We start from the raw sequence: 24,375 nt of genomic DNA on the forward strand, positions 1-24,375 counted from the left end.
AGAATTATAAAGACTTTTTTAATGCATTTTACAAACACTGTGGTAGCAAAACAATACCTACAAAAATGAGGAGAATCATATCCACCACTCATTGCTTGTAAGTCACAAAAGACAGAGCAAAGACCTTTTCTTTATGTCTGAAGGTTTAAAACTTCCAGAGATTATTCTTTTACTCCTAGACTTCCTATTACCTTTCTTTTGCCTTTTAAGAGCTGCAGCTACTTCAGATGAAAACTGGTAAATAGGAATTGTAAAATAAATTCAGTAATTTCTCTATGCTTAAAAATGCAGTAAAGTGATGTCTTCATTACACCACAGCCCAGTGTCTTGTGTATCTGTTTATTTTCTGTAGCAGACAAACTTTACTTGATCTCATAATTATTTCTAGAAAGTATAAATTGATTCCAGGGGGAAGAAAAAAAGAAGAAAAATAACAGAAACTGCTTAGAAAAACATTACAGTGTTTAAGCAACTGATGGCTTCACCTGTCATCATCTAGTTAAGCTCTTAATGAGTTATTTTCTATTCTTGGTCACATCTGATTTTTTTTTCCATACAAGTCCCTTTGAACAGCTGGGAGTTACAGCATCCTTTGATCATAGTATTCTGAATTTTCAGTCAAAATGAGGACATTTTTGTCCTTACTTGGGCTATTTTTACAAGTCTATTTCCTCAAGTATGTTTTTGGACTTTCCTTTGCAGGCATACAAGGAAGGAGAACAATTAATGTATACATTTTTACATAAATGTTTATAAATTTAGTAAAGGGAAAGAGCTTTGCCACAAGAAACCTCAGCTCTTTTGAAGGCAGTTTTCTAATGATGACCCTTGGCATGCTAGCCCACATGGGATTCCTCTGAGAAGAGTCTGATGAAAATTAGTCTATTCTCATTTCAAACAGAATTTTGCTGAAGTCCTGATCAGAGCATCAGCATGAAGTCCAGGGAGACAACACACGCTACTTGATTCACTCCACAGCCTCCCTCTCCTGGTAATTGTTGCAGGAACACATAGTGACAAGACTATAGGATGTGAGGGGTCTGGATGTACTCAGGCTGTTACTCTCTGTTTAAAGATTTAAACCATCAGGGTATGATAAGGCTTTTTGATGTTCATTGAACATGGAGCTTGGGTACAGAAGAAGGGGAAAGGGCTTCACCGGAAGGCAATCATCTTTCAGAGCCACAGTAAGACTGAGAGAGGTGGGAAAATCTCAGTCTCAGCATAGACATGGAACAAAGGGAGATGAAAGGGCTAGGGTGAAGAAGGGGCCAGATCTGGCTGTGAGGCAGAACTTGCACTAAAAGATAGTTCGATGCCTTAAAAAGCAGAAAAAACATTTAGTGTTCTTGCTCCATTAACATACACTTTTGGCTAAAATTTAACTATTCTGCAATTTTTTTACAGTTTATGTTGACACTATGTTTAAACAATGCCTCTGGCTTATTTTGAAATTATTTAATGAATGTATTTTGTCAGATGAACATCATTTCCTAATTATACAGGAAAGTATTAAATGATGAGCTATTTTAAAGCATGGAGACAATCTCTTCTTTCCTAAGGGACAAACCGAAAACAGGCTGGTGCCATACACTGCTGCACAACGTGTATGACTGAGGAGGGGAGTGCAGAGACAGAAATTCTCCTTGTATTGACAAAGCAAGGCATCTTAAGGCAAACATGAAGAGGCATTACCAGCACCAAGCAAGGCTGACACAACACCGTTTCATCATCCAGAAGAGAATGACTATTTCTGAGGATAATTAAGGGCCTAATCCTGCACCATGAATGGTGATGAGCACTTTTGATTCTCATTCGCTTTAAAGGGAGATGAGAGGAATCAGTGGGTCACAGGATCAGGCTCTAAAATGAAAGAGAGATTTGAAGAAGTCATCTACACAATTTCATTGACTAGGAGGAAGAGAAAGACAGTTTGATCTGAGCATCACTTGTATGCTCTGGGAGTTTCACAGCACCTCTGCTGTACAGCACTGTAATTTTGTAGGTCCAACAGGCATTTGCCAGATTTAGCTGCTCTGAAATAAGGGAGAAGGTAAAGGATTCACATAGAAAGCTGAGTGTTAAGCTGATCAAAGTTAGAGATACAGGGATTTATATGCACCTTTCTAGCTAAGAAACACTACCTGCTTTTTTATACCAATCTCAGTGGGCCAAATTTATCCTGATGTAACTCAAAGCATATCAGAAGAATTACTGCAGAGATAAAGCAGACCCAGTCTCCCTGTGATGTTATTTATAATCTGTATGTTTTGCTCTAAAGAGCATACATACTTGGAGGGTTGCCTAACTGCAGTCACTTACAAGAGTGCAAGAGTCGATTGACTTCAGCAAAGCTAATTCTGAGTTTGATGAAGGAGATTCACATCAAAGTAGTAGCATGGACTATTCCTAAAAATCATTCCTATATATTCACTGATGCTCTTAACTTTGCATTAAGAGCTGCATTAATACTTACATTAGGCTGTGCATTCCCCTTCAAATCTAAAGTCCGACGTCCTTTCTCTAACAGCTAAATGCCTTATATGCATCTGTTGTGAAACTTGGTCCTGCAGAGTGTACGTACTGTGACCAGTCTGCTCCTGTGAAAATGCTTAGCACGCATTTGGTTGGCTTTCAGATCCAAGGTTGGCATTTTCAGAAGCATTTCAGAGACTCAGGCATGGAAGTCCTACTGAAAGTCAATGAGATGTGTTCTTAAATCAGTTAGGTTTTCTGAATGTTAGATCCTATTGTGCTTCAGTGAGAGCTGGCTGCCTCCCAGCTAAGGCTTGGAAAGATTTAGCCAACAAAAAAACAGACACAAAACCAACACAAACAATAGACAAAAGTTGTGTAAACTGAGTCTCTCCATGATCAGTCAACCTAGAAAATGGTAAGATATCTCAAAAACAATTACCCTCTATCCAGGACCCTCTCTAGATTTCATGAGGAAAGGGATGCCTTAGTTAATCCACAGACGTTCCATGTAACTGTCCAGACAAGGTCCACTGGATTCGCCTCCATGCTGACCAACTTGCACTCAAAGAAATGAAACATTCTTTGTTGCCATTAACCAAAGGGGCATATGTCCAAACTTGCCCATCCTCTCCTATGAGGACTTGGTAAGAAATTTTTGGGTCATTCTGGAAAAGAAAGAATATATGTTCACCTTCTGTCATTATTTTGAGCAGTACTATATGAGCAGCAAACCTGAAAACCTTGCAGGAGGCTACCCACAAAACCAGAAGATGCTGGTGAGCCATTCAAGTCTCTATAGGCATATTTGACGTGGTGTTTGCATAATAGCAGTTGCAGGAAACAGAAGTTGCAGAACAGTTCTTTGGTATTGTTTTTTTGTTAAAGGCAAATGTATCCCCTTGCTTTCATTTTCTTTAGTTGCTGCCATACAACATATTCATCTGCAGCCATCAAAGAAATTATGCACAGAGCAGTAGCTCACCCAACCCCCTGTGGCTTCAGTCGACACTTTAGAAGCCAGGATTCAAAATGCAGTCCTAGATCATGGATATCCTAGTTCTGCCATATAGCACTCCTTCCTCAGACAAGTTAAAAATGCAGCTCTGTATGAAAATCAACAACATTGAAAAGTGCCAAAGTCTGCATGATTCATTGCAGTCAGCAATGGTGCAAAATTTACAGGAATCAAAAAAGGCACACTGATTTTCACAACTTCAGCCCAAGGCTAAAGGAAGACAGTACTACAAATATAAATTTAACCTGATTTTTTTGTGACATAGTCAATTGTTAAATAAATGGTATAATAGACACATACTGCAAGGAGAACAAAAATTGCACCAGTTGCTCTTATATTATTGCACTTCTGTGTGCTCTCACAAAAACTTTTCCCAGACAAATCAATAAAGCAGATTGTGCCCAGCAGTACCCCATTACAGAATTAAATCCATATGCCAACACAAAACAAAAGAAGAAAACAAAACTAACAAGGTATCCATTTGGCTTTGTTTGACTTTGCCTGCCAGAGAATAAAATGCAAGGCTGGGTGTAATTTAATGCAAACCTTGGCCTATCCTGGTCATGCATATGACTGACCCTCAGTGCAAGACCATCAATTTTCTATTAAAGATCAGAGAGTTGACATATCAAAGTCAACATCTAGCTGAATAACTGCAGTAACTTGATAATAATTCTTTTGTGGATTTCAGAGTGGCTTTTCAGTAAAGTATCAGAAAGGTAGCAGTTTTCAATCCTGACCCAACAAGATCTGAATATGAAATAAAGGATTTGAGCTTGATCTCCCCATGATGTGAGGATGAATGTTCTGGTAAATGTTAACTTAGTGCTCTGAATAGCTCAGTAATAGATGGGTTTAGGCAGTAATAGGTTTAAAATGTCAACTTATTGAATAATAATTTCATGTTGTACAAATACTACGTGTAAGAAGGGATTTGTTTTGCAAATTTTGAAATAAATGAATGGATTTGTGATGTCCTTCACTGTTCTGTTCAGAATGTTATACAAGAACAAAAATTCGTTTAGCTTCAATATTATCCCTCACTGTTTCCCTGCGTAATTCTGAGTGTGTGTCATAACTCACAAGTGTTGTTTATTCCTGTTGTTTACCCATAAGTAGTTTGATGTGTGTTTTGGCCCTCTTACAACAAACACAATTATTGATTGCGAAAATAAATAATAAGACAGGAAAAAAAAACCTTGACAAATTTTCCTTAAAATTCTGCTATCCAAACTAAGGACAGTGTTAAAACATCTTTACGTCACTTACATCCAAACAATTCCTACTGACTCTTATTAAAGGAAGTTCTGAAGCAATGACAATCCAATGCTGTCTGACTGCCAACAATGGATGAAAATATTCAAGCTGCTCCCTTTTTCTTATCATGCTATTTCAGCCATTGCCTCCCATCCAGGCACTGATGTTAAGCAACCTGTAAAAAAATTGCTAACATACTTGGGAAGATGATGCCAAGCAATTGACCATATGGCATTTTGGAACAGAATAGCATTCTTGGGGCCTTTTCATTTTTAATTTTTTTTTTCTTTACTTATTCTCAGCTTGCTCCCACCTATGTACACTTTCACACTTACGTAAGTGATTCTCATTTTGCTTACGTCAGTTTGAATCCACTGTACTTAAACTGATACCAAATTACCAGTGGTTGAGTCCTAGCAGTTGTACTTTTCTGACTGACCCTGAAACCCATTACTTGATGTTTAATTTATTAATCAAGAACCAAGGATACAAACTGTGCCAAAATTGTTCAGAAACTCACTCTGTGAATCAGGAGGACATGGGATAATGAGGAGGGTAAGCTAAGCTTAGTTATTTCTTCTACTTTCTCTTGATGAGTGCCAATAGAAAGAACCCATGCAGCTCAAAGCCCAGTCTTCCAGACCTGCTGGAAGACTGGCAGTTGCACCTGCTATACTCAATTATTCCACGGCCTATTTTGCACAAAAAGCTTCATGCATCCAAACTTATTTAAATCGCCCAAATAAGAACAGGACTCTCCTTCACTGGGCAAATAACCCAGTCCCAATTTAAGAGTGAACCAGACTTCTGACGCTCAAGTGGATCAGAGCACATCTCAGTTAAGCATGATGCTGTTCTTTGCTTCTTGATCCCAAATTGTTGAGTAATGCGGCCACAGGGATAAATATGTTTTACATTTTAGCCCAGAATAAGCTCCAGTTTTGGGCATCAATTCTATCTAAGCTGTCCTAAACTGAAAGGACCAACAGCACAAATTCCTGAAAAGACATGTCCCAACCACTCATTTGTGAAAGTGGTAGCTTAAAAGGTAGACCCTGCTGGAAGACATAAAATTTGGGAGTGTCTAGCTATTCTGTGTAACTGGCTGTGTTTTATGTGATACCATAAAACAAAAGGTGACAATTCCTGTTCAAGATCAGACATAAAGAAGAGAGGGGAGGCTAAACTGTGAAAAGCAATTCCTCGCTCTCATACAAATATCTTGAAGAACAATACAGGGATTACAGGAAATCATAAGCCAAGTAAACTGCTTTTTGGATAAGTATTTTCCGCTTACAAGGGTGCCCCAAGGCAAAAGTTGCTCTTTAAACAGAATTTGATTTTAAGGGCAAATTTACAATTATAATTAGCTGCAACAAGCAGACAAACCCAGAGGGAGGGCTGTGTTCAGGTCCTGAGTACAGATCCTCATGGTCTGGCAGCATGATCAAGAGCCCCTGCCTTGTCGCCTGTCCCCAAGGAACACCCTGCAGACAGCTTGTGGGCCAGGCACACAGGGACTCCTGCCCTCCTGGAAGGGAAAGAGACTGGAGCTAGGGATACTGGTTGGAAACAAGCACACAAATAAATTAAGCATTCCAAAGCTGATCACAGAGGGGACACAAGCTCTCAAGGAAACTAGCAGCACAGAGTTACTTGAAAAGTTACCAGGCTAAACCCCCAATTCATGCCTCAGCTTTGCCTGAATTCCCTTTAGGTCAATGCATATGTACAGCAGTGGGGAAAAGGAGGCATCAGGAAGAGGAACACAACCAAAAACCCAAGCAACAAAATACAGTAAACCAGCCCTGAGAGTCAAAGGGGTCAATTCTGAAAAGACAACTCAAATTTAGCCCAAGACAGGACCAGCTATACCTTCAATTATGATCTTGCAAAGAACATGAAATGTTCCACACATGGCAAAGTTCCACCCAGACAACATTATACAACACACAGATAACATGTCATGTGTAGGTTAGGAGACATTATACATCAATCCAGTCATCATACCAGCACAAACCTCTAACAGTGAATGGCTAACTGGAATGCTAGCAGTTCTGGGAACTTTGTTTATCCCTGGCTGCCCATTGACTTTACTAAGTGCTGTGAGTGCAAATGAGCTTACATTTCATCCAAAATGATTGTATATACAGTAGAAGTTCAAAAACAGACTGGAGGAAAAAAAAAATGGAAAGTTCTGCTTTCTTGACTAATACATGAGCAAAACAACTTCTTCTCAAAATCTATACCTCCCTAATTTGATCCAAAAAACTGTGATGGTTATAGCTTTCTTTGTAACTTACTTTCTTCCGTTTTTCTAGATTTCTTTGGAAATATAGAAGCATCAACAAAATCTCTCCTAATAGCACCACCTGCAAAACCTTCTCTCTTGACTCCCTGCCTGCTGTAACAGAGCAGTTGGCCAGGGAACAGAAACTGGCTTCTAGAAGCCATCACCATCCTTCATGTAAAAATATAACTTGTAGGAGCACACAGCTTCCCTCGGGTCACTGCCTCGCAGGTACTGCCATTCCTGCCCACACATTCAGATGAAGGCTTCTTCCCCCACTTCACAAAAAAACCCCCAAAGGTCCAGATCTTCCACAGAAAGAGAGCTTAGCTAGTATTACGTGAAATAAAGTAAAAGATTCTCCTTCTCTCCTTAAACATATGAAAGTCAAGCTTCTAGACAGATAATATCACTGAATCAGGCTAGTGGAAATACTATGCCACAAGAAGCTAAATAGCTGAACTTGGAGCAGCTGGTGGGTGAACCTTAGGGCAGGAGGGCTAAACAAACATGACTGATACTATCCAGAGTGGTCACATTAACCTCTGAAAAAAACCCTAACAGGCTTTGAATTTGGAGAGAACTCATGCTCTAGCCAGTGGTTTCTGATAGTCAAGTACAAAGACTAAATGACCTGAAGCTTTCTCTTCAGGATTAAAGTAGGCATGAAGGAGGTAGCTGGGTGCTAACAGTACCTGAGTGCTTTGCAGGAACATGCTCCCTGAGGTCAAATACTACGCTTGGAACTAACACTAAAGCTTGCACTATCTACAGAAAAGGTGATCTTAAGGCATGGTGCAATTTCAGTACCCAAAAATCAATACTGCTCAAATAATTTTCAGCAAAACTTAAGAAAATCTATCCCCTCACTGCCAAAAACATCTGGATAGAGGGATCTACATGGAATAGGCTCTTTCATATGGCAGTTCAGCTAGTGTACAAAAAAACAGACCCAAAAGAAAGAAGAACATCAAATTCACACCTTTGTGTTAGGTCTTCTATAGTTTTGTGTTTTCCCTAGGGTTCTGACTTTATTTTTTCATGTCAAAATGTGGGGTTTTTTCCTGTTAGCAAACACTTAATTTTCCAAAGACTTAAAAGAATACCCACCATGTTGGAAAACATTCAAAACAAAGCCTTTTAAGAAAGCCGAGAAAAAGCTGTGTAGGGAAGAGAGCAGCTCTATGAGGCAGACAACATTTTTGGAGAATGCAGAATTTGGACCATGCAACCTTCCCTGGCCAGGTGCTATAACCTCCACAAACAGGTCTGGTTTGTAACAGAGCAGCCTGCCACTTGAAGGTTAGTTAGTATCCAGAGGCCGCCCTGTATTGTTCATTTTACACATGCAAGTCCCACCCTTTGGCAGAACCTAACCTTTAGTTTTTTCCACTCTCAAAAATAAAGCTTATGTCAAGGGGTCAAGGCCTGCAAAGTCATCTTCCTCCTCTCTGCCTACCATATGCAGAGCCTCAGGGAGCACTGGGAAGAGCCAAGGATTGCCCTTACAATGAAAAGCATGGAAAGAGCTCAAGGCTTGCCCCAAGGAAGGGCACGTGTGAACAAGTGCCAATTTGGGTACATCTGCCTCACCTCCAGCTCAGTGAAGCTACAAGGCTGCAGCATTTAGCCTGTTTCTTTAAACAACCATAGGTATTGAACAGAATCCTTGATGGGATATGAAAAGCAGGTACCAAGTAATGCAGAATTTAGAGGATGCCACACAGCTACCAAAAGAGCATTCAAGATACAGAGGAACATAAATCGCACGGCTGAAATCAAGCCGTATTTTTAGCTGCAAACTTGTTAAACCCACATTCATATGCCTCCACCAAAATATTTCATTCTCTTTGATTAACAAATCTTTCTTAAATGAGGTTCAGTCCTACACAAATGTAAAATGGATGTGTGTTTTTTAAAGCACTGAGACTGATTTGCATTTCAGCACATCAATGTATCTATAGAACAACTTTAATAAAAAGGCTCAGCTCTTTCAGATTATTTGGTCTATGTGTTTGTTTTTCTGGTGCATATAAAATTATCTTTAAAAATGTAGGCAAACCAGGGATCCATAGGTAATCTAAGAAGCACAACATTCATGCTTGTTTATATCTGTATTTTCAGCTAGTACATATCCATGATTCATTTGCAAACAAATTAATTAATGTTTCAGCAGCTGTTTGCAGCCAGTCTGTGATCTAGTTTAAACAGAGATGACACTTTTTTTTTATTCCACAGGGGCAATTTCAAGTACTCATAGATTATATTCTTACTATCAGTCCAAATGATAAAAGAGTAGTGAATCCTGAAACAGCATAGCTGACTTTATAAGATCACTGTGCTTCCACATATCCAGTTATTCCCTAATGCCATCTTTCCTGTGTTATCTTTTAATTAAGGCTGCATAATGCCAGTTTATAAACAAATCTCTAAGTATGATCAAAAACTGACATATTTTAAATGTTTTTCATTCTCTAGTTTGTGGTCTCCTGGGGGTGTTATTCTAAAATGTACATCCCTGTATGAAATTACTTTTTTATCACATTGTGTATAATGAAAAGAAATGTTTGAATATTGTTCTGTAACCTGACAATGAACAAACAAATGAAGGAACAAATGCTGGGTAGCGTAAAAGATAAGCACAGTATACAGTAGGTAGATAACTACCTACTGAAACATTACTGTACTTTGTGATTTTATTTCTCTTGATAAAAAAAAAAAAAAAAAAAGAAAACTACAAGACAAAATCCCCAAAGCCTCGCTAGGCTAAATTTCCTCCTTCTTCTTTGAACAGACTACACAGATTTTGTTGACTAATTGAGATCAATCCCAGTTGTAAATCGCCTTGCTATCCTACAGCTTTAATTAAGCTACCAGAGGGAGTTGTTTATCAATTAACACTTGTTACAAATTATTAGTAATTATATGGACTTTGCGTATATACATCAGCCAGTAAAGACTAAGCCATACTTCCCTGTGATATAAATTAAGTCAGATATAGTGTACAATATTTTTCTTACAAAAAAAACCCAATCAGCACAATAACACATGGAAATTAGACTGGTGTAGGAAAACCTAAAGTAAAAAACCCACATATTACTCCTAACTAAATGCAACAAATTTTAACATATCTTGTGCATAAATGTAGGCAATTACACTAAGTAAATTAAGTTAGTCAAACTTTTTAAAAAATGTTAGTGTTCTTTAATGCATTGCATGCATTCCCATTTTGAGTAACAAACATCTTAAATAAGGAACATTAGGTAAAAGTTGATAATGTATTCAAACATTAAAGCTACCTATTGCTCTGTGCACTACATTCTGTGATAATTTTAATTGGCTTAATTGAGATGCACAAGTCTGATTAATGTTTAATTCCTTTATATTAAAAAAGAGAAAGTCAAGTAGTTAGACATTTCTTCAATTATGTTAGATCTTTCTCGACTTCAAAGGAATGTTACAGTAGACAGCCAGATACTGGATGAACTGATTAAAGAATAAAGACTGCTCATTATAATCTAAGAGTACAAAATTGGTTTGTGTAGCCTTTGAAAGTTGAAATTAAGAGCTCTTGAGTTAAAACTCAAGCTACAGTAATTAACCCAATTTATAGCCATCTTCACTTACCTGGTTGACTAAGATTAATCATTTGAAATGATCCAGTAGATTCACTGGTTCATTTATTATTCATTCCATGACCAATGAGACATAATTTCACCCTGATGAAACCTTCATTTACGAGACAAAGATTTAGTGCCTCTACTTAATTTGTTTTTAATTACTTAGGATAGAACCTTCTTCATTCACATTGATGAGTAACAATCTCTTCAAAACCTGCTGAGGAGATTTTGGTGGGGTTTTGGGTTGGTTTTTTTTCATTTTTTGGCTATGTAAGAAATAGAAGATTACCAAATTTTTTTGAATAATACAGGTATTGCATTATAAAAGTAAGTACATTACAGTAAATTTTATATCAGTTCCACAGTTGCACTTTGCTAATACAGTTCCCTGTTTAGTAGAAAGGGATAGTCTGTTCCTGCAGGAGGTGTGCGGATAATACAAAACTATTGGGTATGAAAGGCTTCTACTTTCATAGAGCTTCTACTGCAATATTAGAAAAGGGGACACTGAAATTTCTTTGAAAGTAGCATATGTTGGCAGGAGCTTTAGAGTTTGTCTCTACTGGCAATAAACATTGAATCAACTGATTTCAAAAAATCTTTGTGTTTTGACCAAAATAACAACTTGAAAAGCAACAGCACTGCACTTGACTGAAGACAGATTCACACAGGTCTCTAGTTAGTCACTATCTGCAACCCTTCACAAGGAGAAACAGAAGAAAATAATCAAATAAATTTTATAATAATAAATGGGCTTATGGACAGAATTACACTGCTAAATTATTTACAGAAAGTAGGATACGAGGACAAAAAGAAGTGAATAAAGCAGGTAAGTGGCCTGTTTTGCCAAATGAAATGAGCTGTGTCACAGAGTGTATTTGGTTATCATGGTAATGGTTTGATCAAGACTGTTCTACAGCTGGGCATACATGAGAGCCCTACACCCAGCAACAAGCACACAAACTACATAAAAACACTTACCCTAACTAACCAACATAAAGGTCTGCAAAACCAGAAGTGATAGCAGAGGGAAGGAAGCTTTTCAAAGGGAAGCAATACAGTGGCCAAGGGCATGCCAGAAGGTAATGCTGGAAACCCCTGAATACAGTATTTTTTGACAATACCTTGTAGCTGTATCAGAACATGAAAAGACAGCAACATCTGGTAATTTCTCATCCAGTGAAAGCTCTCAAGAGTTCTAGAGACAGTAGTTGGGGCAAAGGTAATTTTCATATTCTTAGAAGTCATGTCATGCAGTTTGTAGTACCTTACCAGTACTTAGTTACATCAGCACATTACCTGTAGAGAAATGTTGCCTTGCAATCTATTCACCACAGGCAAGAGGAGTTTTTCTATTCCCATTTTCCACACAAACTGAAGTTACTGCTCAGAGATTGAAGTGGCCTCTTTCTGTAACATGTTACAGCCCCTTTCCCTGGACTATCAGATATATAATTGATTAAGGAAAAATAAACACAAAAAATCACAGCATCAAACCTGTAGCCCTCTATCTAGCCATTACAAATATTTAAATAATTTTTTACAGAAATTCAAAAGCCTGCTAATCTATCTATAATAATGAAGGCTCTCTTTACTTCTGAAGAAAAAGGAGCCAGTACTGAGGCAGAATGACAGCCCCAAATCTCAACTACTGCAACAAAAATGCCACAGGACATGATTACTTAAACAAGATGATTTCTTCAACAGAGCTAGAAGAAAATATTTTTGACAGACAAATTATTTCAGATAAGTTTTCTCCAACCTCTGGAAAAAATCAGATGGAAAATTCCTAGAACCTTATCTTGTTTGCATCAGTGTGTGGCAGCACAGAATAAGGAAAGCAGCACACTGAGGAGCTAGCTGTTTTTGCTGGAACAATGCCCACCACGCAACAGCACACTGCTTCAGTCTCTACCTGCAAAGTCCCACAGCCACCTATTCAAGTTTCTGCTGTCTCCCACAGCAACAGCAGATATCACCAAAGATACAATTCCACCATGCAATGTCACTTTTTCCAGTATCAGAGAAAATGTGTTAATTTTCTCCACATTGAGAGGTTTTCTCACAAGTTAGGATGAGACTTCCTGTCCTCTTCTATTTCAGCCCCTCACTAGGGAGACTTTTTCCAAGCTCCCTGTATCAACTGATACTTTATAGATATAAAAGTAGTGGTCAGGTGGTAACCTGGAACCCAAAGGCTTCCTTTAGACAGTTATGTTTTAACCCTGCACCATGCAGTTCTGCAAATGGAAGCCAGGAAGTCTCTGAAAACCTTTTTCCATAATGCTCTTCGTATATATGCAAGAAAAAGATTCTTGTATACATTTTAATGACATAATCCTATGGCATTAATAGTATCTTATTGAATTACTCAACAATGAGGAGGTTTATAATTTTCCATAATACTCTTCTTTGGATGAAAGACTGTCACTCATCCTAGTGGCAGCTATATTTTATTGAGGGGTAATACCAAACACGGTAATTTTTAAAGCAATGGGTATCCCTTAGAAACTAAGATACTAATTGATAACCATCAGCATCTACCCTTGTTTTGTCACTACCTGATCTGACAAATTACATGTTGCAAGAACAAAAGGAGCAAACTCATAGCACCTTGCCACCTATCCTGTACGTTCAGTGGATAATGGGAAGTTCTTATAGCCTTAGGAATGCTCACCTGAACATATGGCAGAGAAAAAGCGGCCTGGGTTATGAGTTCTGCTCTCCCCCACCTGCGGCAGAGAGCTCTAGCAGATTTCACATCTAATTGTGAAGTTTCTTGATCTGCTCAAAAATGTTCCTAAACTACAGAGTACCTTTGAATTTTCATTGTTGGCTGAATATGACAAAACTCTTGGTATCATATCTTACTCTCACTCATCTTGAGCAGATCTTGTTAGTGCAGATTAGATCTTGTTAAAGATTAATTCTTAAAGCATCCTCAAGCTTTCTTTTCCAACAAAGGAAACATCAATTATAGGCTCACACATAAACTTTGCCCCATCTTGAATACTTGCTGCCCTTTATAAATCTTAGATTTCTTCCCCTTCTGTGTGTTCAAAGGAGAGATTTTATTGCCTCCAGGGGTTGTTAAACTGATTGCAATACCACGTATTTAGAGCAGTTCAGTGGGAATTAAGCTGGTTCAATGCTGTCAGACCTAGAATATAGCTGTCAAATAGCATTACAAGTAAAACACCCTTGATAAGAAATAATGACCAAATGTCAATCTGCTTTTTACCAGCAGCGCTACAGACGTAGCCTTGCCAATGAAAAATGCAATATTTTTCACATTATAGTAGCTATGCTTTTGTGATGCTACATAGTAAAGCATCTTTTAGTCTTTTAATGTAGCTTATTTTTAAATGATAGGATTTGATCACAAAAATGTGTGTCTTGGACCTACTTTGGATTCAAAGTAGCAATGCCTTAAGTATGGCTTTACCCTCCTTGCAATTTTCTGCTATAAAAAACCCCACAAAACAAAACAACAACAAAAAATTACAAAACCAACACATGCATTAAAAATTCATTAATCATACTTCCTAAATGTTAGCCATGCAGAAATTAAAACAGCCAATTTGCTTCGAGCTGCTTTATGCTCTTACAGCATAAAGGTTCATGCGACTTCACACTACAATGCAACACATTAGCTAACGTTATTTTTCTGATTTATGGATGGTGGTTTTTTAATGACTCTATTGTGTACAAAATCATTACATTTCTTATAATTTCTTTTGCATATACAAGGATTTGTCACCTATATGAAGAATTAATATGCAATAAATGTTTTAATACTTAAATACACACTATTCCTAATCCAATACTTAAACAGTTCTTATTTCAGTACAGCATTTACAAATGTGTATTCGTTTTTGACAATACATTTTTGACATATATGAAATTGTTACTATAAATAAATAGTAAGACTATAAAAACTAAAATAAAACCATCGCCAAGACACAACCTAAGACTCATTTATCCAGATGTGATGGGGTTCAAAGCAATGAATTTTCAAATGCCTGAAAATTTAGTTTAGATAGAGCAGGAGGTATTTTAAAATACCTGCAATAATTTGGGGTCACAGTTTCAGCCAGAATAAGGGCTTCAACATTTTGTCTGAGTGAGATTGAAGAGGAATTATATATAAAGGAAGGGCAAGGAAAATCTAATACGATGTCCCTCAAAAAGACATTTTAAAACTAAGAACAGTACTAGTTCCCCAGGAACTGATGAATGAACAGAGAGGGAAAACAAAACATGATGCAAACTCTCAAGCACAGTAAGACTAAGAATGTGAATGTCAAATTGTGCTCTCCACAGCATTCAAAGTGGATACCTGTTGACAGCAGTGGAAGTCCCAGCACATAAGAGAAAATAAATGCAATACATTTAAAACAATTATACTACTTCGATAGAAACCTCTCAGAAATAATAAAAAATATTTGAGTGGCAATAATAATGCCTAACAATTTATATCTGCAAAATACTTTCCATCTCTGAAATATGCAATAAAAGTACAAACAGCATCTTTGTGTTTACACCTTTCAAACTCAGACTTATTTTTCCATTTTGCAAACTTCTTCCCTACATTAATTAATCCACTATGCACAAAAAAGTCACATTATTGCTAACTTGCACATGGCTGAATGTAGAGGTTTCAAGTATGCATACAGAGAGCAAAGAGGACAAGCCTGAGGAACTACCCCTAACCTGACAGCTTCAATCAGACTGCACAAAATTTGAACACTTCCTACCTGGTGAGAAGTCCTTACATAGCTGTGCAACTCCCTGTCTTCAGAGAATCTACATGACATGGAAGTTAACTCTGAAAATGAGCCACAACATTTGAACAGAGCTTCGGGATTTTGTTTGGGGTTTTTTTCCCAGATGTATTTCAGACCAGGAAGTCACAGTAAAGAATGTTGCCAGCTTCTGACCCTGATCTTCCTTATCAATCCAGGGCTTTGAGCTCAAACTCGGTGCATACTCATTGCAGAGTAACAGGCAGGAACTAGCACCAGGCAGCAGTACTAGATAAACAGTACAACACCATGGTCACTCTAAAAGATAATATGTATGTTCCAATGCATTTAACAAGTAAATTCTAGTTTGTGCAGTAATGATCAGCATTCATTATTAATGGCTGAAGTAATGCATAGGGTCGTCCCTTTTGGGTGAATTCATGAGAATTAACTTACACTTGTAGTTTAATGCTTCTTTTGTTTCTCCTGTGAAATGTTTACAGCTCACACACTGATGCTGGAAGAGTAGCTGATTTCAAACTCAATGCCATCGTTTCATAACTACACTTAAGGACTCACAGGGGAATTTAGTGTCACCACTGAGTAATATGAATAATTTCACATTGTGAGATAAACGAGGCAAAGATAGGGCATTTATCCAGAAATCAATTCAGAGCTGCATGCAAGATTCCCTTTCATTTTTTCTTTCTTAAGTGAAGTGGGAAATATCTGTGGGTGATGTCATTTTTTTCAATTTCCAGTTATAAAATACAGCAGGAAGTCTGTAATTATAGATTTTGGCACAAACCAGCACAAGTTTCTCACTATGATGTCAAAAAGCCAGCCCTTAATTGGCCTTGCAAATGTTTTTTTTTCCCTTTATTGTAGCTATTTCACAATCAGTTAAGACATAATGCAGGAAGGCTCTTTTACGTTTATTTGTATTTTAGTAAAATATTTTCAATCACAGTTTTTATACTTATTTTGAATCAGAAGAGTACTAACCAATGCAACTGACAATCATCATTTATCTTGATAAAAAATGGTTTGAACTTTACTTAAAAAAATAGAACTTTGCTGCCCTCTACCTGTCAATTCCCAGATTGCGTGAGAAGACAAAAATCACATGTGGGTCCAAAGTCCCAGAGTTCACAGAAGCCTAATGAGTGGTCAGAATTCAGCTACATTTACATAATCTGTCTTGCCAAGCAGAAAATCAAGGTCACAGTTATTGCCCCCATTGACTGAGTTTAAATGAGGAAGTAGAACCTTAGCATGTTTTGGGTTGGAAAGGACCTTGAAGATGAAAATCAACACCACCAGGTAGGTAAGGTTGGAAAGAACAATGGTGTCATCTGGTCCAACCTACCCCTTTTCAGTTTAAAGCCATCTGCGCCTTGTTCCATCACTATTTGTCCTTGTGAAAAGTCCCTCTCCAGCTCTCTTGGAGCCCCTCCTTCAGGTACTGGAAGGGGCTCTAAGCTCTCCCCAGAGCGTTCTCTTTTCCAGGCTGATGAACTCCAATTCTCCCAGCCTGTTTTCACAGGAGAAGTGCTCCAGGCCCCTGATCATCTTTGTTGCCCTCAGCTGGAGTCATTCCAACAGGTCCACATCTTTCTTACGTTGGGCCCCAGAGCTGGACACAGCACTCTATCTATTGTCTCATGAGAGCAGAGGGGCAGAGTCACCTCCATGCCCCTGCTGGCCACGCTGCTTCAGCTGCAGCCCAGCACAGGGTTGGTTTTCTGGCCCGTGAGTGCACATTGCTGGCTCATGTTGAACATCTTGTCAACCAAAACCCCCAAGTCCTCCTCAGGGCTGCTCTCAATCCGTTCTCTGCCCAGCCCTGTTAGTGCCTGGGATTGCCCTGAGCCAGGGGCAGGACCTTGCTCCTGCTCCTGTTGAACCTGACGAGGTTCACATGGGCCCACCTGAACAACCTGTCAGTGTCCCCTCGGGTGGCATCTCTTCCCTCCAGTGTCAGCCACACCACACAGCTCGGTGTCATTGTCACCGATGAGGATGCTCTTGATCCTGCTGCCCATGGCACCAACAAAGCTGAAAGAGAGCCAGTCCAGTACTGACCCCCGAGATCACCACCAGGTACTGGATTCCACCTGGACATTGAGCTGTTGACCACAACTCTTCAAGTGTGGCCGTTCAGCCAATTCCCTATCCACCAGGTAGTCCATCCATCAAATCTATACCTGCCCAGTTTAGAGACAAGGATCTTACGTTAGGGTACTGTCAAACGCGTTGCACAAGCCAGGTAGATTACATCAGTTGTACTTCCTTCATCCATCAGCACTAATTCTCTAGGTAGAAGGCTCAAAATTTGTCAGGTATGATTCTCCCTTAGCAGAGCCATGTGGGCTGTTACAAATCACCTAATTTTCCACATGCCTTTGCACAAGTTTTAGGAGGATCTGCTGCATGATCCTGTCAGGCACTGAGATGAGACTGACTGGCCTGTCATGCTGTAAATGCTACATGAATTCTCTAAAACTATTTGGAAAATATGACAAAAACCCACCAACCAACCTGTTTGTGATTAAACATGAGAAGTGCCATTGGAATGATCCCTAAATGCTTTTAATTATTTTCAGCTGTATGTCTCTGTCCGAAAATTACTCATTTAGTCATCATTACCGAGGCTTCCAGCATGATTTGCCACAGGCTAAGGACACTCTATTCCAGTGCATGAAGGACATCAGCGATGTTTCTACCTCGGCTTTCTCTCACAGTCCCTTTCTTTTTACAAGCTGTATTTCTCAAAAATTCTGGGTTTGTTTAGCTGTTATAAAAGGCAAGACCTGGACAAGCAAGCAGGAATCAGTCTGCTCTGCAGATTTTCTTTCTGTTGCACTAAAAAGTGCTGAACATCTGTGACTGAAATCATTGAAACAGAAGAAGAAAACCTCTCTTCATTATTATTCTTTTTCCATGAGAAACTGAAGTTTCATTTATCCTAAATACTTGTGATCACAGAATCAATACAATGATTACTACACTCGGACACTGTTAATTTAGATGGCAACAGTTCTAGCTCTCCTTTTTAAACCTACAGTTTGTTCACTGCTTTCTCTTAATACCCTCTTAATTGAAACATCAAAAGAAAATAAACTCCTCTTTGAATGCCATTTTCTCTATATCCTCCTCTCTCACTGAAGAGTAATAAGAGCTTCCAGTGAATATTTCCAAAGTCCCCAGTCGGTTCTATGGAATCAGGAGACTTGAGACAATATCCTTAATATCATGATGGCTAAAACTAAATAGGAATAAACAAACTATTGCTGATATGAAGCTAAAAGCTAAGGAGACACCTTCCACCCTGCCAGCTCACCTTTTGTTAACGGAAGCCATCAGCCAAAAGTAGGCATACATGTAGTATATTAAACATCCACTGTATTATAATGAAGTCCTAAACTAAGACAGATGCTACTTGTATTGCACGCTACTGCACACCAGGTCAAACAGCCAAAGTCATTAACCTGACAACGTAATAAAGCATTTGCATCTACTAAGTATAAACACAAAGGCTACATCCTCTCTGTTAACTCTACTCTTTGAAATCCAGTATGAAGCAAAACAAAGTGAGCGCACCTTTTTTAGACATGGTCTTGATTTACTCCAGAGAAAAACCCTTCTTTGCACAAAGCAAGACCCCAGTAATGACTGTTCCAAAATGTTTTATTCCGGTCTTACAAGCAACCCTTCAGATCTGATTGTTACTAAAATCCAAAAATCAGGATGTTGAGTAAAAGTTACTTTTTGTTAGGGTTAATGGCAAAACTTCTGAGACAGCTCCTGCTCTGCAAAGCTTGTAAAGATGCAAGAAGAGCATACACTATCCAGCGAGTGAGAAGGGGCGAAAAGGCCTTTTCTCAGTCATGGTCTAGGTTCCACTCCCTGACAAAGCTAACAAATCAACACTGATCATCTCAGGATTACACCAGGCTCTGCTATCTACCACCACAGAGGATAAAAAGCCTCCAAGTTCACTTGGGATCTCATTTTATTAACCACACTGCTGCACAGAAACTACACCAGTGGGCTCCATTAAAAAGTATAAAGACAGATAGCCCAGACAGACTCAGTGATACAGACTTCGTTGGGGTTTCTTTTTAATCCTGAGCTTGTTTTAAAGAACAACAACTCCTTTTTTTCTGTGAACTTCCCAGAAAAGAAAAAAAAAGAAAAAAAAAAAAAAAAAAAAGCCAACAACAACAACAAAAAAACCCCAAGTCTTTCAAGAGGACCTGAAAACCTGATGAGCTTCAAATGCAAGAAATAACAAGCTTTTGAATGGAAACCATGGAGAGCCACTTTGGAAATTCAAGGACTAAAACACTGAGCCAGCACACGAAAAAGGAGTTAAATTTTGCTAATGAAAAAGGAATTAAATGAAAGCGTCCTCTTCAAGAAAAGAACACAGGAGTCCTGGGGTTATTAAGTCATAATAGCAACAAAATACACAATTCTGTAGTAGACTCACTTGGAATCTCAAAATATTTTCAGCTGCTTTATTAACTTTTATAATTTCCTTATCCAAATGAGATTAGTCATTACTAAATGAATTCCCACAAAACATGAGAAGTCTTTGGAAGAGCTAAACACAAGCAGAGAATCCTTGCTTGACTCTTATTCAGTTACTTCTAAAGCAATGCTTCACTGTGATAATACTACTCATTCAAGAACATTTTTGGTGTTATGTTTGGGTGATTTTTTGGGGGGTGGTTTTTTTGGGTTGTGTTTATTTTTTGGGGAGTTTTTTGTTTTTGTTTTTGGTTGTTTTTTGTTTTGTTTTGTTGTTTGGTCTTGTTTTGTCAACTACCAGCTCACAAATCGCAGTCAAACAAATAAGAAACTAGAAAGGCCACAACAAAAATTCTTCAAAGCAATCCTTCCCCATCCACAATAGCTCTTCAAACTGACAGGACAATGTAAAGGACCTAACCCATACAACTTTAAGAACATTTTATCTCCACTGATAGAACTGGAGCAACCTGAAGCCCATTCTCCTGTGAAGGGTTATATTTTCTGACCCACTCAGAGGAAAGGAACAAATACAAGGAGTTTTATGAGGGCAGTTAAGGATTTTAAAGTAGTAACACCACAACTGTACTCCATCATGCAAGTGCAGCAAACTAGAAGTAGAAATGTACTATTGCTAAGGGAATATCATTAGCAAAACAAACATTCTGCATTTCTATACTGTTACTGTAACGTTAAAAAAGGCTAACCAGCTTGAGCTTATGACAGCATGCCAATAAAGTCCAAAAGGATTTTTAAAAACAGGAACAATGATTTAAACTTAAGAAAAATAAAAATCAAGCCCCTTATAATAGGGATTATTTTTCTTAAACTAGGAAAAAGAATTCCCCCAATAACCTGGGGGTGAAAAAATTATGGCCGAACTCCACTTGGAAAGAAAATACAATTCTAAGGAACTAAACAATTAAAAACCTCCCACAAGAAGTGAGTAGGGGTCTGAAATTAAATGAAAGGACTCATGAAATATTGCATTATTGTTCTGCATTTTGGGTCTTATTTCCGACACAAAAATTAAAATCTCAGGTGCTTTAGTTCTGAAATATGAAAGGTACACTGAAGTTAGATCTGAGCTTATGTGTTCACTGCTTTAAATGCATCTGGATTTAAATATAGTTTTTACTATTAACATAATAGTAAACAAAATATCAGAAAACTGACAACTCCTTTTTTAAGTTCTTTCAAAGATTAATACTTGCCTATCCGTCCATAGTTATACTTCCAGCAATATTTATCATTGATTCAGGTTGTCAAAAATAGTGATAGAACAACTGTAGGATAAGAAAGAAGAAATCAGTCTGTATATCCTTACCACTTTGATGACAAATTAAAGACCATGAATGGAAAAGAAAATGTGATACAGGAAGAAGGAATCAAGAGAGGCAGAAGAGAAAGTAAGTCAGTCTTGATTTACAAGGATGACATCAACCTAAGAAATAAGATTTGACACAGCTAATATTAGAACAGAAAGAACAATCAGCACAACAGGCTACCCTGGCACATTATGGCACCCTCCGCAGGCTTGAGACATTAAAGATTCTGAATGGAGCAAAAGACACTTAGAAGAGAGCAAAAGAGTAAATGTAGGTTATATCCTAACAAATATGTGGGATTTAGCTGCCTCTGATTTTGACACGTTCTTTCAGCTTACTTCCATGGAAATTAAATAAGTATTTATGATATGGATGAAAAGAAGTAAAGGCCACAGTATCTAGAAAAACAGCAAGCAAAATTCACATTCTGAGACTCACAACTTCTGTGAGGCAGGAAGTTTGGGAGTTTTTGCTTGAAATAATGCCTTTTTGTAAGAAAAAAACTTCCACTGAAAAATCCCGCTGCATTTAAAATGTCCCATGCTGTTATCTTTCATACTTTAAACATTCTGAAATACTTGTACTTTCTCGAAAACCACTCATTCATAAAGAAAAATGTTTCAAACACTGTTAAAGAAGTTTGATAAAGTCTGAACATTATCATTTTGGTAAGAAACAAAATTATAATGCTGTTGTTTGAAAACTCTGTGAAATGGAAGCAAGCTAGTTCTCTTCAGTGAAGGTCTTTCCTTATCTTGGCCATATTTAATGTCCAAAAAATCATAGTGTTGTTTATCTACAGATAAAAACACCTCCTCAAAGCAGCAAGGATAAAACAAATACAAATTAATGTTGATGTGAAGTTCATTTTAGCTAACCAAGACTATGTTAATTACATCATACATTACACAAACACTGTAACCAATAATGTCCTTCTCCTCAACAAGCACAGTGCTTAGCTCTTATGCAAAAGTAATTAGGAAGCCACCATGCTCTGGCACAGAACTTTGAATGCTCTGAACAGTGTTTTATGTAAACATTCTTACACTCACAAGGACTTTGTCCCAACTGAATTTTGCTGCAATCAACTAAGACTAAAGAGACAGGGATTATTTTAACTTTACTTTCAGAGCCTGAGATATCCTTTGTTTAGATCATCTAAAAACAAACACCACCCTAATTCAAAAAGGCTACTGCAGTTTAATAATCCTTAACGCAGTCCAAATCCAAGTTTATTAGGGATGAATTTATACGCTTTGATTTGTAACTTGGGAAACGGAATCCTTTGTTTGAAATAACGCTTTAAACAGGATTGGTTTTCTCAGCCTTCCTGAATTCCCATCTGAGAAAGGATAGGTTAAAGACCATAAATGTAGACCTATCTTTACAAAGGGGACTGAAAGACAAGTCAAATATGACTTGCATGGTTTGTCCTCTGGAAGTAAGCTATTCTTACGCCTTCTTGCAGACCAGTGGCGCATTACCTTTCTGGAGGAATTACAGAGAAGACTACCAGTTCTTAAAAACATGCACAAGAAACTAATGTGAAATTACAGATGATAATAATAAAAGATTCCATCATTTCTTTAAAGATTAGCTTTCACAGAACAGTTATGGAATTGTACTTCTGTAATACCAGCAGAACCATTATTTTTGTAAGAGTGGTGCTGGTGAGGTATCCAACACTCAACCTTCCCAAAGCAGGCTGGGTGCTGCCCTGCCTTGTGTTGCTGCCATTGGCCTTGATGCTGGGGGGAACATGGCACAGAGCACATTACCTCTATCAAAATGTGACTACTTTCCATATACTGAATCTATTTCTCTGGCAAACAGCAAATCACTAAACTGAAGCAGTTTAATCCCCCTTAAAGCCGTTGCAGAAAATAAAATTAGTCTGACAATTCTGTCAGCATTGAAGCGGCTTGGATAAACCAAGCGCAAAGACTGATAGCATGTGCATAACACCTCATACTTAAAAATAGCCTTTCACACTTCATTAATCTCAATGTTTAAGCAGATGATGGAGGTTTAGGAGTAAATGAGTACTAGCTTTCAAGCAGATATGTTCTAAATAATTTATAGTTAAAATACATGTCAATGCTGCTACACAGACATGAAAGTTGCAAAAATCATACAGCTGAAGTGAATACAGCTAGAGATTACAAGGAGATAGCAACAGCTATAGGGCAGGGATCATCTTCTGTCTGTACTCTGAAATGCCTGCCAGGCTTTTAGGTGGTGTGAAAACAGACTATAAAGTAACATTTTCATGAGGCGTGTGTAGCATAAAGGTCAATCAATCACATTTTTCAAACTATGTCTCTTTGTTACAACATAAATGTTGCTATTCCACAAGAGTATTTAAAAACAGATGTTATTTTAAAAAGCCAGTGTTGTATTCTCATCAAGTCAGTAAAAAGCCAGGAAATCCCTGGAATTAGAAAACCTATACAGCTGTCCTCCTTACCTTTTATCCATGTGACATAGAAATGCAGATTGTGACTGCATTGTGCAGATCTTAGCAGTGAATGCAGCTTTACAAGGTGCTTAGATTGAGTCTATTTCTTCTCACTTAAAGTTACATTATGCTAGACTTACGGCATGCTTTATTTACATGCATTCAATCTCTAGTGGGAGTTTATATACTGTGCACTGGATAATTCTCTAAGTGAACAACAGTCCAGCATCACGAAGAGTTTCATGCAGAATACAAATAGAAAGCATTAGACAACTACCTCCCAGGGACAGTGAGTTCCCTGGGCTTACGTTGGGGATGAGGATTGGTCGATCTGTTCACCCTCCGGGGCTGTCTGGAATTATAGATCAGGGACCTTATTGTCATACCCCAGCTGCTGCACAAAGCCACTAGAAGAAAGGAGATTTACGAGTATTTCAGCAGCACTGAACAAGGGATACAGAAGCTATACAACTGGGAGTACAGTGGCTCTAAATCTGTAGGCATTATGCAAAAAGAAAATGCAGAGTTCGGCATCAAGGGAGCTCTCCCAGAGCAATAGGACATCTTTGTAAATTCTCTAAAGAATAAATTTAACAGTTATTAAAGAACAACACCCTGTTATTGCAGTCACTGAACTTTACAACACAA

This window comes from Chamaea fasciata, unplaced genomic scaffold, assembly GCF_029207755.1.
Source record: "Chamaea fasciata isolate MVZ Bird 193981 ecotype frontalis unplaced genomic scaffold, bChaFas1.0.hap1 SCAF_10, whole genome shotgun sequence".
Classification (NCBI taxonomy): Eukaryota; Metazoa; Chordata; class Aves; order Passeriformes; family Sylviidae; genus Chamaea; species Chamaea fasciata.